Raw genomic sequence first — 14,236 nt, 5'->3', positions numbered from 1 at the left:
CCTGGTTCAGCAGAAAAAAAGAGATCATAAAACTTTCTTTTTCATTTATATTTTAAGGGGGGAACACGACGGGAGGAAGAAAAAAAAAGAAATCCATCCCTGCGCAATGCACCACAACGCTTTTCAGGGGTGAATAACAATATTACATCCACCGTCATTTGTCCTCTTTCGCATTTTTTTTTTCTCCCATTGACTCTGAATTTGTAGGGTACACTTATATTTTTCAGCGTGAAAATAACCTCATCTTGAATTATGCATGGCTTTGTTCGCCGGCTTTGGCGAGGAAAAGTTTTGTCATGGAAACTTTTTTTTTTTTTTACGAAGGAGGGGTTGGGACTGATATTACCTCACGTTTCCTCTGACCCCCGGACCCCGTGGGCACATAACACTCACAGGGCTACACACACACACACATACGAACACACACACACACACACACACACACAAACAAACACAAACATGGCAGATGGCAAAGCATCATGGGGGAGATTGGCACTCACTCTCTCACACTTCCCTTCTCTCTCTCTTAAACACACAGCCCACAGACACACAAATATGCAGACACACATGCATGAGCACACACACACACACACACACACACACACACACACACACACACACACACATTCAGGAGGATCAGAGGCACAGGATGAAGCACGGCTTACTGCAGGCATGAGCTGCACCACCCTGGTTACATTTTTAGCTGTGGAAATAAACTATCTGAGGCTCCTCTCTAACAAGAAAACACACCTGTCACTCAAATACGGAGATTCTTTGCCCTGAATATCAATGAATCCTGAGACTCGGGTGCCTCAGCTGAAGTCTCTATCAGTCTGTCCTAATGCAGCAGGATGCTGGAGTCGGGAATGCGGTCGCCCCACACGACACAAAACAGGGTTATTAAGGGTGGTATTGACAAATCGCGACGACATTCCCATCCAGGAGCAACAATTCTCCGTCGCCGGTCTGAAGCTACGAACAATGTTGGCGCTTGAGTTTGAAAATCACAGCGGCGAGAGGGAATATGAGTCATGGAAACAGCGAGCCCACTCCAAACCCGTGGGTACGGAAGGAAAGCCCATATTTGTAATTATCTATCAGGCGTTGTGTCTTCATGAACAGGCAGCGTGCTGCTGAAACTCAATCGATCGGATCAGAAAACACCGTCACTGACGTGGAGTCTGAACGTTACGATCGTTTATTTATCCTGATTATTTTACGTGTTGAATCTGACTAATTTTTTTTCACTTCTTGTCATTTTAAATTCAGTATTTTTAAGGGGTTTGACTAAAAAAAGACATCAGTCTGGTCTGTGGTAAATTATGATTTTAATTTCTTATTTTTAATTGGTTATTGCTAAAACAAAGCTAAGGGTGAATGTACTAATTATCCACTAAATCATTAATTAACCTAAAAAAAAGTAGCTTAATCGAAAATCAAATGATTGAAGCAAACATTAGGTGTATTTTCCTGAGAAATAATGCATGTCTCCATTCTTTGATGTGTCTGTTTTTAACCTCTGAGGCTTTTTCAGTGGTATTATTTGTTCTTTGTACTGTTTCATCTGTTGGCTCATTGTGCATTAATCTCTATGCTGCAGTCTTTGCCAGCTCTGCATTGCAATAAAGGAGTCATGTTGAACAGAAAAGAGAAAATAGAATAATGGTTTGATGACACCTTATTAATTAATCCTTTTTTAAGAAATATTTGTTCTTCTTTTCTGGATTAAGGGGAGGACCTACAGGTTAAAACGCCATAAGTAATGCACTGGTCTACTTTGTTTAGTTACAGTGGCGGACTCAGGATGTTTTAGGGGCCGGGGTGGAGAAAATTAAAAAGCCCCCCAGGTCCCCCAGGTGCCCCAGGTCCAGATTTCTACTCTATACAATGCAACCGAGTGCATATTTAATCAAATAACATAATTAGCATATTCAGAAATAAAATATCAGAAAACTTGTAGTACGAACATCAGTTTTCTAACTATGAGTATCAACCGGTGAAGTTTTAAAAACTGTCCTGTCTCCCCTTAAATGGACAGCAGGTGGTAGGTGAGAACTTGAATTTGGTAATTTCTTTCAATTGAAGGATTTCCATATCGATCTATGTTCACATCTGTTCCTTCTCCCCCTTTGTTGAGAACATATGTAGGTATTCAGCTGCGTTCTCTGTTTGAGTCCTTTCAACTCGTCCGGTGGGAGTTCTTCCTTTCATACGTTCATACAGTACGTGATCTTCAGAAAAACCAGCAGGATTTTCTCATTATTATGAAATAAAGATATCATAAAAATAGCTTTCTTGGGATCGTGAGAAAAATGAATTAAAAAAAAAAAAAAATAATGATATCCACCCACATCCTCTCTGGCAGGGAGTGTGAGCTTTGCTCGAGGCCACAATTTAATTAACTGATCACCTGCAGCTAACTGAGGTAGAGGACACGTGCGCTAAGCGTTTAAAGACGGTAGAATGGAAAACTTAAACCAACGTAATTGTGTACAATTACCTCAACTCTACACTTAAACATTCTTCGTTTTAGTCACATTTGCAGCAACTTCTGACCGTTTAAAGGTGCAATATGTAAGATTCGGCCAGCTGTCTAATTCACATTCATATACAAAAAGGGGGCAGCATGCCACCAGAGTAACCGCTATGTGCTGCTAACTGCAGCTGCTGTTAGAAAGTTAGCTCGGTTTGCCGTGCATCTAGCAGTCTGGACTTTGAGCTCAGAGCTCCAGGGGAGTGTTGGTGTTTACACTGCCAGCACAGGAGCTTTGGACCGGACAGGTCGGGGCTCACTGGCTCGCATGCTAACTCTGCAATACAATACGTGGATGTCATGACGTCTTCTAGTTTGAAATGTTTTCAATGTTTTCAACTAAAAATCTTACACAGCGCACCTTTAATAGTAACAAGGAGCGAAGAACATCCATAGACGTCAGCAGCACGCTGACAGGATTACACACCATTATTTCAGGCCATTTCAGCTGTTAGATTCTGTTCCCTATTAAAAGATTTTGGCGTGTACTTCAGTTTTTTTTTGTTCAGCACAACCCCATTTCATAGCCGAGACACCACACATGGATTCGTGATTGAAGAACAAAAGGAGGGGAGTGGAGAGAGAAGCGTGACTGAAGCCTTCTCCTTCCTCAATCCCTGTGTGCTAAAATAACCAAACAAAGTTTCTCTGTGACCTCAATCTCTGCATGTCTAGGACATAGCAAAGCTGCCGTAGCCCGACAATAGAGCGGCAAATGCACGCCCACCCATCTTAAAGGGGCTCCAAGGTCAGACGAACCAAAACAGCTCCGAAGAGGCATCTAGTAATGGATGCATCGGCCTCGGATGAGCCCGGCAACAGATGGACTGGCTGCTGCGAGGCAGGAAACGTATTACCAAATGGTATAAAAGTACATATAGGGCAGATTATCGGAGGGGATCAGTGAAACTTACAGTTAGTGCTGCTGGGATGAGGAATAAATCGAACATTTCCTGTGAGAAGGATCATTATGACATAAGTACATTAACAAAATATCATGTAATACAATATTTTTTAAACTGCGCCAAATTGCAGCACATTGTTCTCTCACCTTTATTTCAACAACTAATGGTTCTTTAATTAATCTCTAGTGCAGCGCCACCTGTTTTCTGAGGTGCTACTTTCATCCACCGACTGCTTATGCTTTCACAAAAGACTGTCTCAAAGGTAAAAACTAATTTTCTGAAAGGATTTTTAATAAAGCATTAGAACACTATAAATACTATCAAATCTTTTAAGTTATTGCTTTGCCAGTATAGGTCCAAACAGCCCTGATTCTCAGTTGTGACAACAGCAGACTTTAGTGCTTTATATTTATATTTTTTTTGAACATGGGTGAGAAAGTCAAGAGTCGGTGTGAATGTGCCCACAATCTATACGCCTTAACATGTGCCATATCCCATACGGGGTTTAAAAATGGAGCAATGCGTCACACCGTTGGGTGAAAAAACCTCACAGCTTCAATTTCCACAATTTTCATGCTTTCAAATAAGTTGAAGGATTACTTGCTCCTCCATGAGCTGACTCAATTTTTCAACCCCCTTAGGCTCATAAACCTCTTTCAAGCCCCTTAGGGTAATGCCAAAAATGCAATGTCATCCAGCTGAAACACAGCTGCTCTTTTCCCGGTGCCAAAAAATTGACATTTTGCGGATACCGTCTCACCCGACAGGTGAAAGTTTGCCGAGCAACAAGATGTCCACACACACAGACGCCTACGCAACGTTCACTCGACTGAAACGACAACACGGAGCTCGCAAAGACCCAAACATGTCTCATAATTTCTCTGCCTCTCTCTCTCTTTCTTGCTCTTCAGAGGCAGCCGATCCTCTGTGCAGCGGCTCATTACGCAGGCTGATGGTTGAGTCCTTGTCAACTCACTGTCCAATTAGCATATCTGAGGCTGGCACAGACTCTTATCCTAGCGGGAGAGAGAACTGTATATACATACTGATGTCCACATAGTTATGCACCTGCATGTACATCCCTAATTGTTAAACAGCTCCGACATATGAGGGGAGAAGCTCTGTGTAAATTATCCAATCACAGGGCGCAATCCTCAACTCATATATGAGCCACACGGCGGCATCTAAATCAGTGTTGATAAATGCACTTTTGAATGAATCATCAGTGGGATAAGTTTAGTTATTTTTGGGTTAATTAATGGTTCAGTTTGTCATTAGTTGCTTTATTCATAATTTAGTGCAGCGCTTAATAATTCAGTAATGATAATGCATCGCTCATGGCACTGTATGTGGAGATAAGAGGATTAAAAAAGGTGTGATCAGCTTTTTTTCCATCGTTTGTTAAAGCAGCACTTAATGCAGTGTCTGTCTGTCTGTCTGTCTGTCTATCAAGCATTCATGGCTGCTATGCCTCAAAGCTTCACCATCATTTCTCAATAAAAATGAATGATTAAAAGTCCATCGAGCGCCACACACACACGCACACGCTCGCAGTAAAGACCCGTGTCATCGAAGACGCACCGCAGCCAATTAATGAGCTTCTCCCGGAGCAGGACTGAGGCTCCCTGACAACAGAGAACACCTTCATCTTCCTGGACGTCATTGTCATCACCCCGGCCATCATCGTATTTAAATGGGCCCCTTCATTAATGAGACATGCCAGCCATTTTTCCCCTCCCCTGTTTCAGCTGTTTAGCAAAACCTCCACATCAGTCAGGAGACAAAAGTCGGGGCTCTGTAAAGCAGATTTTTAAGGGCTTGTTGAGAGTGATAACGGCAACCTTGAAGACACAGCGCTCTGTTTTAATAACCTCATATTGACTGATCATTCTTATGGTATTACGCAACGGGGATGTCATTAATGTGCTCTCTGCGGACGGCCTCCAAGTGGATACATCCTTCTATTGATTTATCGAATTAATATTTTGCAAGCAGAGAACAGACACTTAAAATACCATCACACAGGCTTCGCAAGCACTGGTGTGCACCGCGCGCTTTCTGTCCTCCACTCGTGTGCTGCAATCTTGAAGCAACCCCTTAATTCATTCTTTTCTTATGCAAAATATCTCCGGTGCCTTCGGGAGGCGCCTGTTAATTTCCTGGAGACACACTGTGTTTGCCCATGATGCAGCGCTCTCCTGTGTATTAGCGCTGCCATGGTATCACCTGTACGGATTGGTCACATGACGAAGTCGTCCACTGAGAGCTCATTATCTCACAACTGTTCTGCAACAACACTGAGATCATCTCGAGAACGTTAACGGTACATTTCACACTCCTCACTGTTTTGGTCTTCGACGGTCTATTCATAGCACACACATGTTGCCAGATTACAGACAACTTACAAGACTATTAACCTAAAGAAATTACGACTAAATGGAAATACATTTCTGGGGCTGCTTGCGAACAAATCCTATTTACGTGCTGCACAGGCGACCGGCCTCAGCAGTTCTGTCACTAACCAGCCATCGCATGACTTCCTGATGGAGATGAGATTTGTGACGCCAAATGAATTTCTCCTTGAGGGACGATAAAGTTGTGAATAGAATTGAAAACCGGAGTAATGGTGTAGAAAAACTGCATTTGTCCTCCGTCTCATTGCTGTGTGTGTGTGTGTGTGTCTGTTTGTGTCTCCGTAAGTGACGAGATGAAATGCTTGTCAAGGGTAACAGACTTGCGCACGGATGCTTTCCACCAACGACTAGCCATTATTTTCACCTCCGTCAAACAAATACTTTATCCACCCTGGCATCCTTCAGCAATGTGGAGACGGAGTAATCATGAAATGCCACAAACAAATGCAAGGCCACGTCAACCAGTCCCCGCTACCACAACCTGCACCTCCACACGCTCACACAAACACATACCACAGGCTGCAGAGTGTTCCTCCGGATCCTCGAGCGAGTCGACTTTTCTGGCTTTTAAGTTTTCTGACTGTGAGTTGTGATGAAGGAACAGTTTCCTGGACGTTGTCCCTTTCCCATCCTGCATTGTAAAGGTCTTTTAGTGGAGCGGAGCTGTCTCTCTGATGCAATAAAGATGTTCTTTCACTAACTGGCAAATGGAGGCATGCCAAAATCTTTTTCTATTCTTGGATATGTGGAGCTGACTACAACAGGACGCACTTGACTTGGATAGATGGTTGCAGACTGCCAGGGCTATTTCGCAAGGAAATTTCAAAATGTTAACTGTATAGTAATGTAGAAGTACTCTGATAAGACATTTTGAAACTAGACTAAGAGAATAAAGCAAAGCTAGCAGCTCTGTGAGACTGCTAACGAGCTGATGTCTCTTTACAATGTTCAACATCGTGGTTTAACATATAAGCTAACATTTGCTAATAAGCACTGATGAGAATGGTATAGTTTTGAAGGTATTTGGTCAAAAACCCGGACATTTTGACCCGATGATGGCAGTTCACCAGAAAGTCAGTGAGTACAATTCACCCTGATGCAGACAAGAAACGTCGATACCGAACTTCATGGCAGTTCATCCAACAGTTGAGACATTTTTCCTCGAAACCACAAGTCTTAGCGGTGCCAGAAGAAAAGCCGAGAGATCAACAAAGTTGTTACAACTCATCCCGAGGAGGACATGAACGTCTGTACCAAATTTCATGGCACTCTGTCCAATGTTTGCTGAGGCATTTCACTCAAACCCACAAGTGTCAATCTTTTCAAAAGTTCGAAAAGAAAAGTCAGCGGACCGTCTGATTCATCCTGCTAGATGGCTCTTCTACGTGGATCTTCCTCGGATAACGTAAACAATGAAACATGAGCTATGATCGGAAACACAGCAGATGAAGAACAGATTCGTCTTCAATGCAATATTGTGTTTTAATGGTACAAATTGATAAATTCATGGGCTATTTAAAGTCTGGCTTTAGGCTACAGCAGGGTTGCCCTAAATAGGGCCTGTGGGCCAAAGTTGGCCCGCCATCAGATTTAATTTGGCCCACCAGATGTTCTGAGCAGAAGAAAAAGAAAAAATGTAAAAATTATAATCATGTTGATGCCGTTTTATGTTTTGTGAGATAAAATGTTTTGTAAATGTTGTTTATTAACAATTACATGAATAATTATTTTTCAGAATCTGAGCACGGCAGGTAGAGTGACACTTTACGTTGGGAAGTCAGTAAACTAAGACAACTTGGGATCTCTGTACCATTTTGCATCTTAACAATACAATAAAGTAGTAATAAAATTAATGTACCACTCAACAACACTAGGGTTGTAAAAGGAAACTGTGTTTATTAAGTCCCAGTGCGTTACAAAAGAACAGTTGAGTGCGATGGATGAATTGAGGAAGCATGATGGCACGGCGGCGATACTTCTGTATCTTTTGCCGGATGGCAGCGGATTGAACAGACTGTGGTCGGGGGGTGGGTCTGTGCAGACATCTCACTTAATAGTGATATAATGGCTCTGAACTGATGAGTAAGAAAAGCTATTACATGACAAACACAGATTTAATTTTTCTGTTTAGGCTTTCATGAGGCTTCATCCTACCACATGAATCAAAACCCAACCGAAAATCATATTATTTAATGTTTGCAGGATATATTTTAGCCCTCATCCAGCCCAGATAAACGTATCCACCCCTCTCTGCATGCTCAGAGGAGATTTTCCCCTCCATGACTTGAAAATACTCTTGAGGACTTGTCAAGCGCTTGAAGCAAGGTGCATCGAATATTCTGCCGTTTGAACATTTACTGGCGGCTTACTGTACACTTCAAAGCGGACGGTGCCCACTCTTTCTCCAAGTTCTGATTAGGCAGTTTGTCTCCTGCTTTGTCAGCCATCTTGTCAGTCAGCCCTACCCTCCTAATGACTCCTGTCAGTCAGGGATGTAACTGTCAAATCGAGTCAATGGCTGCACTCCCCTCCACCCATGATTGGATAATGAGCTGTGTGCATCAACACATTTAGCCATTTTCAGCGCAAAAATGTCAGCGGGACACAAAGAAAATCGTGCCTGTTGTCATGCAGCGTGCGGGAACTTCTTGCAAAAGAAAGAACTTGGGCTGGAAAAGATAACTGCCAAATCTCATTGCGGAGGAGAAGAAGAAAGAAGGAGTGAGCTGTTGAAACAGAGAGAAGGGTTGACCAGAGGACAGCGAGGCAGCGGCGGCGGCAGCAGCAGCAGCAGCGGCGGCGGGGGGATATGATGCCCTCCTTTGCATAAGGGGAGGAGAGGAAGAGGGGGGGAGGGGTGAAGAGGAAGGTGAAGATGTCTTCAGATGTGGCAGCTGTGATGAAAAGGGAGGCGAACGACCGAAGACAAGAGGTGGAGAAGGGAGGAAGAGGAGAGGTTGTGAAGGGGTGTGCATTATTCATCCCTGCTGACACATCAGAATCTCTGATTCATCTGGAGAAGGGCATCAGTCAAGTCACAACCCATCTCTTAGCCTTCACTCATATGCACACACGGGCAGCACCGACACACGGTGGAGACACACACGCACGCACGTGACGCACATGACTCGCAAACGGTTGATAATTACGGGTCTGGCTCGCATTAGAGACCCTCAACAACAGATTGAGAGGCATCTTTGCACAGCAAGGACATGGCGCGTGTGTTTATTTCAACATAAATAGAAAAAAACCTGTCTACTTATCTCACGTGCAGCTCAGGGGGGACGACAAACAAGTTCAAATTTATAATCTTAAACAAACATGGGTGCTACAGCTGGATGACAATGGAGTGTGGTATTTTTTAAATCATTTTTACGGTTATTTACTATAATTAATCATTATTAGTGAGCATTCAGCTACTGCATCTCGGAATGAAAAGACTGTTTTTGTTCAGTTGCATCCAGTTGATATAATATATTATATTTGCACAGATATTCTGTCGTCCGCGGTCTGTATTTAACACTGATTGCGATTCAGTGGTAAGTGGGGCTGCAGGGTATGCTTTTATTTTGATTTATGATTGCAATATGATTCAAGTTTGGAGGAATGATTACTTTCGGTCCACAGTTTTCATCCAAATCACAAAAGGTGTTAATGTGTTGAGGCCTGAACCAAACAAACATGTTCTCTTACATCTGGAGAACAGGATGTGGAGGCCAGGGCTTCTCCACAGCACAACAACATTTCATCATGAAGCTGTTTTTTTTCACACATTTTACCTTTATCAAAAAAAAATGTTGGACACTGCACTTGGCCATGTTTTGGATAATAATTTGATTCATTGAGAAGCCTGAGTGGAAATGGAAAATTGTGAATCGCACGTGTTAAACTGATATGTGATGATGCACAGGTTCATTAAATTGAGTTGACTTTTTAATCATCTGATGTGAAAATTACTTGTGGCACAATATGAACTCACAATATGTGATTGTTGTATACTGCCTGTAGGAATGGCACGATTTAATCTTGTTTTTTATCTTGGATGGTGATAATAAAACACAATAAGTTGATCCTCATGAATGTTATTATTGGTATAATCGTGAATTTCCTCACATGAATGACTTGAAAAGGCCGTGTAGCTCGCTGACGTGCACTTCTGTTGGTTTGTCCTGATTTATTTTGAATTGCCTGAGCCTGTCACCATGGCTGAAGGCTCATCTTGCTCATTGTATCACCCACGAAAGAAAACGTTAAATCGGATGTGTGTAAATACAACAGATACCAAACTAAATAAACAACAGGGAGATTTCTTTATCCATTATTTGTGCAGGAAGAGCTTATGACTTATGATGACTTATTAAAGATTCTTTGATTTATTGTATTTGACGAACAAAAAAAAGTGTAATCTTTGATTTTATTTTAAAGGTTTTATAATATTTGGATAACATGGTGAATCACAATAAGGATAGGACAGGATAATCGTGACATGAAATCTTCATCCCATGCCCATCTGACTCACGATCAATCTGAGAGATTAAGAGTATTTTTTTTTTTTCAAAAATCAATATACATGATTGTTTGGCTGATGTGAACACAGTAAGAGCACACATAAAACAATCAGACGTGAAAAACAAGAACTTAAACGCCTCCTTTTTAACATCTTTAAGCAGAATTGGCTCACAATTCTTCATTTTAGCCACCAGAATTTTGTTAAACAATAAAAGTGCCTGATCATATTTTGTATGAGAGCATAAACAATAATGCGGATTTATTGCCCTAATGGAGATAATGTATATGAGGAGGATCCCTGCTTAGACTAAGGTTCAGTTAATAAATAAACATTATTCATTTTCTGACTCCTCTGTGGCTCTTCTGCTTTGTTAAACTGACTTGACATCAGTTTGAATATTTCCCCACAAGGTTTAGATTAAAGCTCTCTTGTTATGAAGGAGATATATATTCTAACATCAGAAAGCCACCCTTCTTAGTATATTGTTCTTATAATTTCCACAGTGTTGGCCAGCCCCTCATGGGTTCATTCTGCATGCTGCACGCTTTGTTTCCAGCAGCTCCCTGAATAAACAACAAGAGAAGCGGAGCAGACAAAAGCTTACTGTTCGGGAAAGGCTCTGAAAAGGTCAATTAATATCAATGCCGAGACAACAACAAAGTTTCTGTCTGCTTGTAATACAGGTGGCTACGCTCCCCGGCATCAAAGTTGCGCGCCTTGATGTTCCTCCTTCCTGCCAGCCTGACACGGGCCAACAAAAGCTAATGGAGAGTCCTGACAAAAATCCATGGACATGTAACATGTAACACAGGGGAGGAAAGAAGACAAGCGGAGCAGTTAGGGTAAAGCTGCAGCGAGAATCTGGGAATAAGACTTCAATGAGGCCTTTGACGTGAAACCAAAGCTGCTCCACTGGGAGCGCATGTCATCCGGCATATTCGAGTCTGGATGGATCTTACACTGGTATCTGCTTGGAAAGAGCAGGAAACCACTGAGGCCTATGGTTGAACCCTTGTGAAATGCTATTTAAGGGAGAACATGCCATCACTGATTTCATAAGCTGCTGCTCCTGACAGTGCCTGGATGAATACCTGTGGGGCCGAGCGTCTCTTGGCTCAGTCGTATTTGATCTGAGACAGACAGACGAAATTTGCCAGTTGAATTATTCTGCTCCGGCATAATGACTTTTCCCTGTCACAATAATGTAAATATCCAGATCTCTGGCCCCTTTCCATGAAAGTATGTGGCTTGTGTTATTTCTGCCACCCCCTTCAGTGGAGCTGAAAGCCAGTGAAGGGAAAAGGGGAAAAAAAAAATCTTCTAAAGAGAGGAATCCATGTGTAAAAATGACTGATTAAAATAATTAGGGATGTGGAAATGGTCTGGAACAATAACCAGCAAACGCACGGTGCCCCAGGGAAAATTTTCCCCCATCTGTGCGCGAGGAGGAAGACCTCCCTCGGATTCACCACGACAGTGCTGATTTTCCAGTTTTACGCAGGGCCACACAGCGGAAACACAGAGAACCTAAACAGGCATTTGGAGTGCACATGATTAAATCCCAAACAAGCAATAGCCCCTCGGAAAATGTGTCAGGATGAATCCATGTATCGTTAAATTACACTCTGGCTGCGCGCTTGAGTGGCTGCGTTAACATCAAAATCCTGCTGCGTATAATTATAGACATAGGAGAGGTCTGTGGACAACAAAACCTATATGTGCAGATGGGCTTGTTTTAAGTAATGCCTGAGAGCAGCAGATGCAGCAGCCAGTCTATTGTCTAGAAAACAGTCTTGTTATAAATAAGTCCATCCGCTTTGGCACCTGGTGCCTTCCACACCAACTAATACCCCTCTAACATAACAGTGCATATGAATGTATGACATGCCCGGTAGCCTCCTCAAAACACAACATAAATGGATTTCTACTTTGCTGTGGCATCACTGAAATCACTGAAGGACTTCCTCTTTTTTTTTTTTCCTAAACATCCTTCACAAATCTACAGGATGCAGGTGCTTTTTTCATCTTTCTTCTCTCTCTCTTATTTTTTTTTTTCAAGTCTTCTCCACCTGGAGGGCTGCTGTAAAGGGCCATCACAAAAAAGCCACTTTAAATGAGAGTGGATGAGGAACAAAGGCTCTGCCAGTCTGCCCCGGTCCCTCATGCTGCCCAGCCAACAAAAAGCAGGGAGGAGGGATGAAGAGGGGATGGTGGGTGGTGGTGGGGGAGGAGGAGGACGCGCACTCACTCACTGGCAGCGCTGTTGCCAACCAGCCTGGTTCTGCACAGCCCCGCGGTCTGATCCTCACCCAAACGCTCGGAACAAAGTCTCAAGTGATGCTCAGATGAGAGAGGCGCACAGGAGCCTCCCGGCCCTTGAGATGTTGAGATGAAGGGGTGAACGGTGAGATCTCACCCTCCGGCAGCAGAAGGTGAGATTTCATTAGTTCCCCTCTATTAAAAAAAAAATAAAAGGAGGCTATTCGACAAGTGCACGCGTCTGGGTGGGGTGCACGGCTGCAAACATTACTGTATAAAAGGACGCTTGGTTACCTTGGTAGGAAGTGCTCCGTCTTCTGTACTGTCTGCCTGATTCATGTGGGTGGATTTGCAGCTGGAAGCTTCCTCGGAAACAGCGGGGATGAATGTAATCCAGTGGCAGCAGAGCTCCACTCAGAGAAAGGTCTGCCTTTGTGGAGCGGGACGCATGCACGCATCGCCGGCGTTTTCTTCCCCCACCCACCGCAACGCACCGCACCGCACCGCACCGCCCTGTCCGGCTGTCGACCGAAGCTCTCGGGAACGCAGCGGGTCACGGCTGCTCCTCAGCCCTTTTGTCGGGAGAGCATTGCTGGTCGGGCGGCCTCAGATACTGCTGGTTGATGTCATTGATACTCCCTGCCTTCTTCCTTAATGCCCTCCTCCTTCCCTCTCCTCTCCTCCCCCTCCCAGCTCTCTCTCCCTCTCTCTCTCTCTCTAACACACACCGGAGCCCTCCCCCTCCCCCCTCCCCCTCCTTAACACATGACGTGATGCAGGCAAGGTCTCCAATAGCAACCGTATCCCCCATCACCCCCTATTACCCCCATCACCAACCCACACACACACACACACACACACCTCCTCCTGCTGCTCCGGCTGGATCGCTGACTGCTGCAGAGAGGTGGCTGCTGAGAAAAGGTTTGCTCTTGTGTAGCGGTGGCTGATTTTCTCCACAGTGCTCCTCAGGGGCTAAAATGAAGATAAGCACCTTGAAACCCCGTAGATTCCCCTAATATAGTGTCTAATTATAGCTGCTGGCAGGGATACAGGGTCAGAGCTCCGTGACAGCTCCTACAGAGCAGAACTCCCTCACTAAATTATAGCTGGACCCTCTGTAATTCTCTGGAGCAGGGAGACCGGGCTCACTGTGGGACTTTATTAGAGCATATTCATGACACGACAGGAGGTGGGTGACCCAAAAATAGAGATAAGGTAGCTGTAGTTGAGGACAATAGATGTGAGGAGTCAAAGGTGGAATGTGAACAAAGAACCGTTAACCGTAGCTGCTGTAGGCTAGTTAGCTCAGTTAGCCGTGCAGCTAGCGGTCCAGATGGGAAGTGGATATTTATGCAACTCAATACAGACGTCTTTTTTGAAACAACGTCAAAACTGCCGTTGTTATTCTGATTACTGATTTGCTGATTTTTTTAAAAATGTTTTAAACTGTAGCTGCTGTTAGCTCGTTAGTTCAGTTAGCCGTGCAGCTAGTGGTCCAGACTGGGCGCTCGGAGCAAAGGTGAAGTGTTGGTCTTATTTTCAGGAGAATTAGCAGCAGCTTGTTAGTTAGTATGCTAACTTCAGTAGATGTCTCTGCAACTCAATACTAGACATC

The 14,236-nt window shown here is 43.6% G+C and overlaps 1 protein-coding gene across 1 annotated transcript in view; it reads right to left on the bottom strand.

Annotated features, from left to right (window-relative positions):
• The window catches only part of LOC311266647 (receptor-type tyrosine-protein phosphatase S-like), a 74,625-nt gene extending 61,343 nt beyond the window's left edge, over positions 1–13,282 (bottom strand). Inside the window, exon 1 of the mRNA XM_084369093.1 lies at positions 12,916–13,282. The gene's annotated coding sequence lies outside the window, so the exon portion shown is untranslated. The remainder of the gene's footprint in view (positions 1–12,915) is intronic.
• Positions 13,283–14,236: the final 954 nt, after the last annotated feature.

Source organism: Pagrus pagrus (assembly GCF_965226575.1).
Source record: "Pagrus pagrus genome assembly, chromosome: 12".
Taxonomy (NCBI): Eukaryota; Metazoa; Chordata; class Actinopteri; order Spariformes; family Sparidae; genus Pagrus; species Pagrus pagrus.
This window is presented reverse-complemented; position numbering and strand designations above follow the sequence as displayed.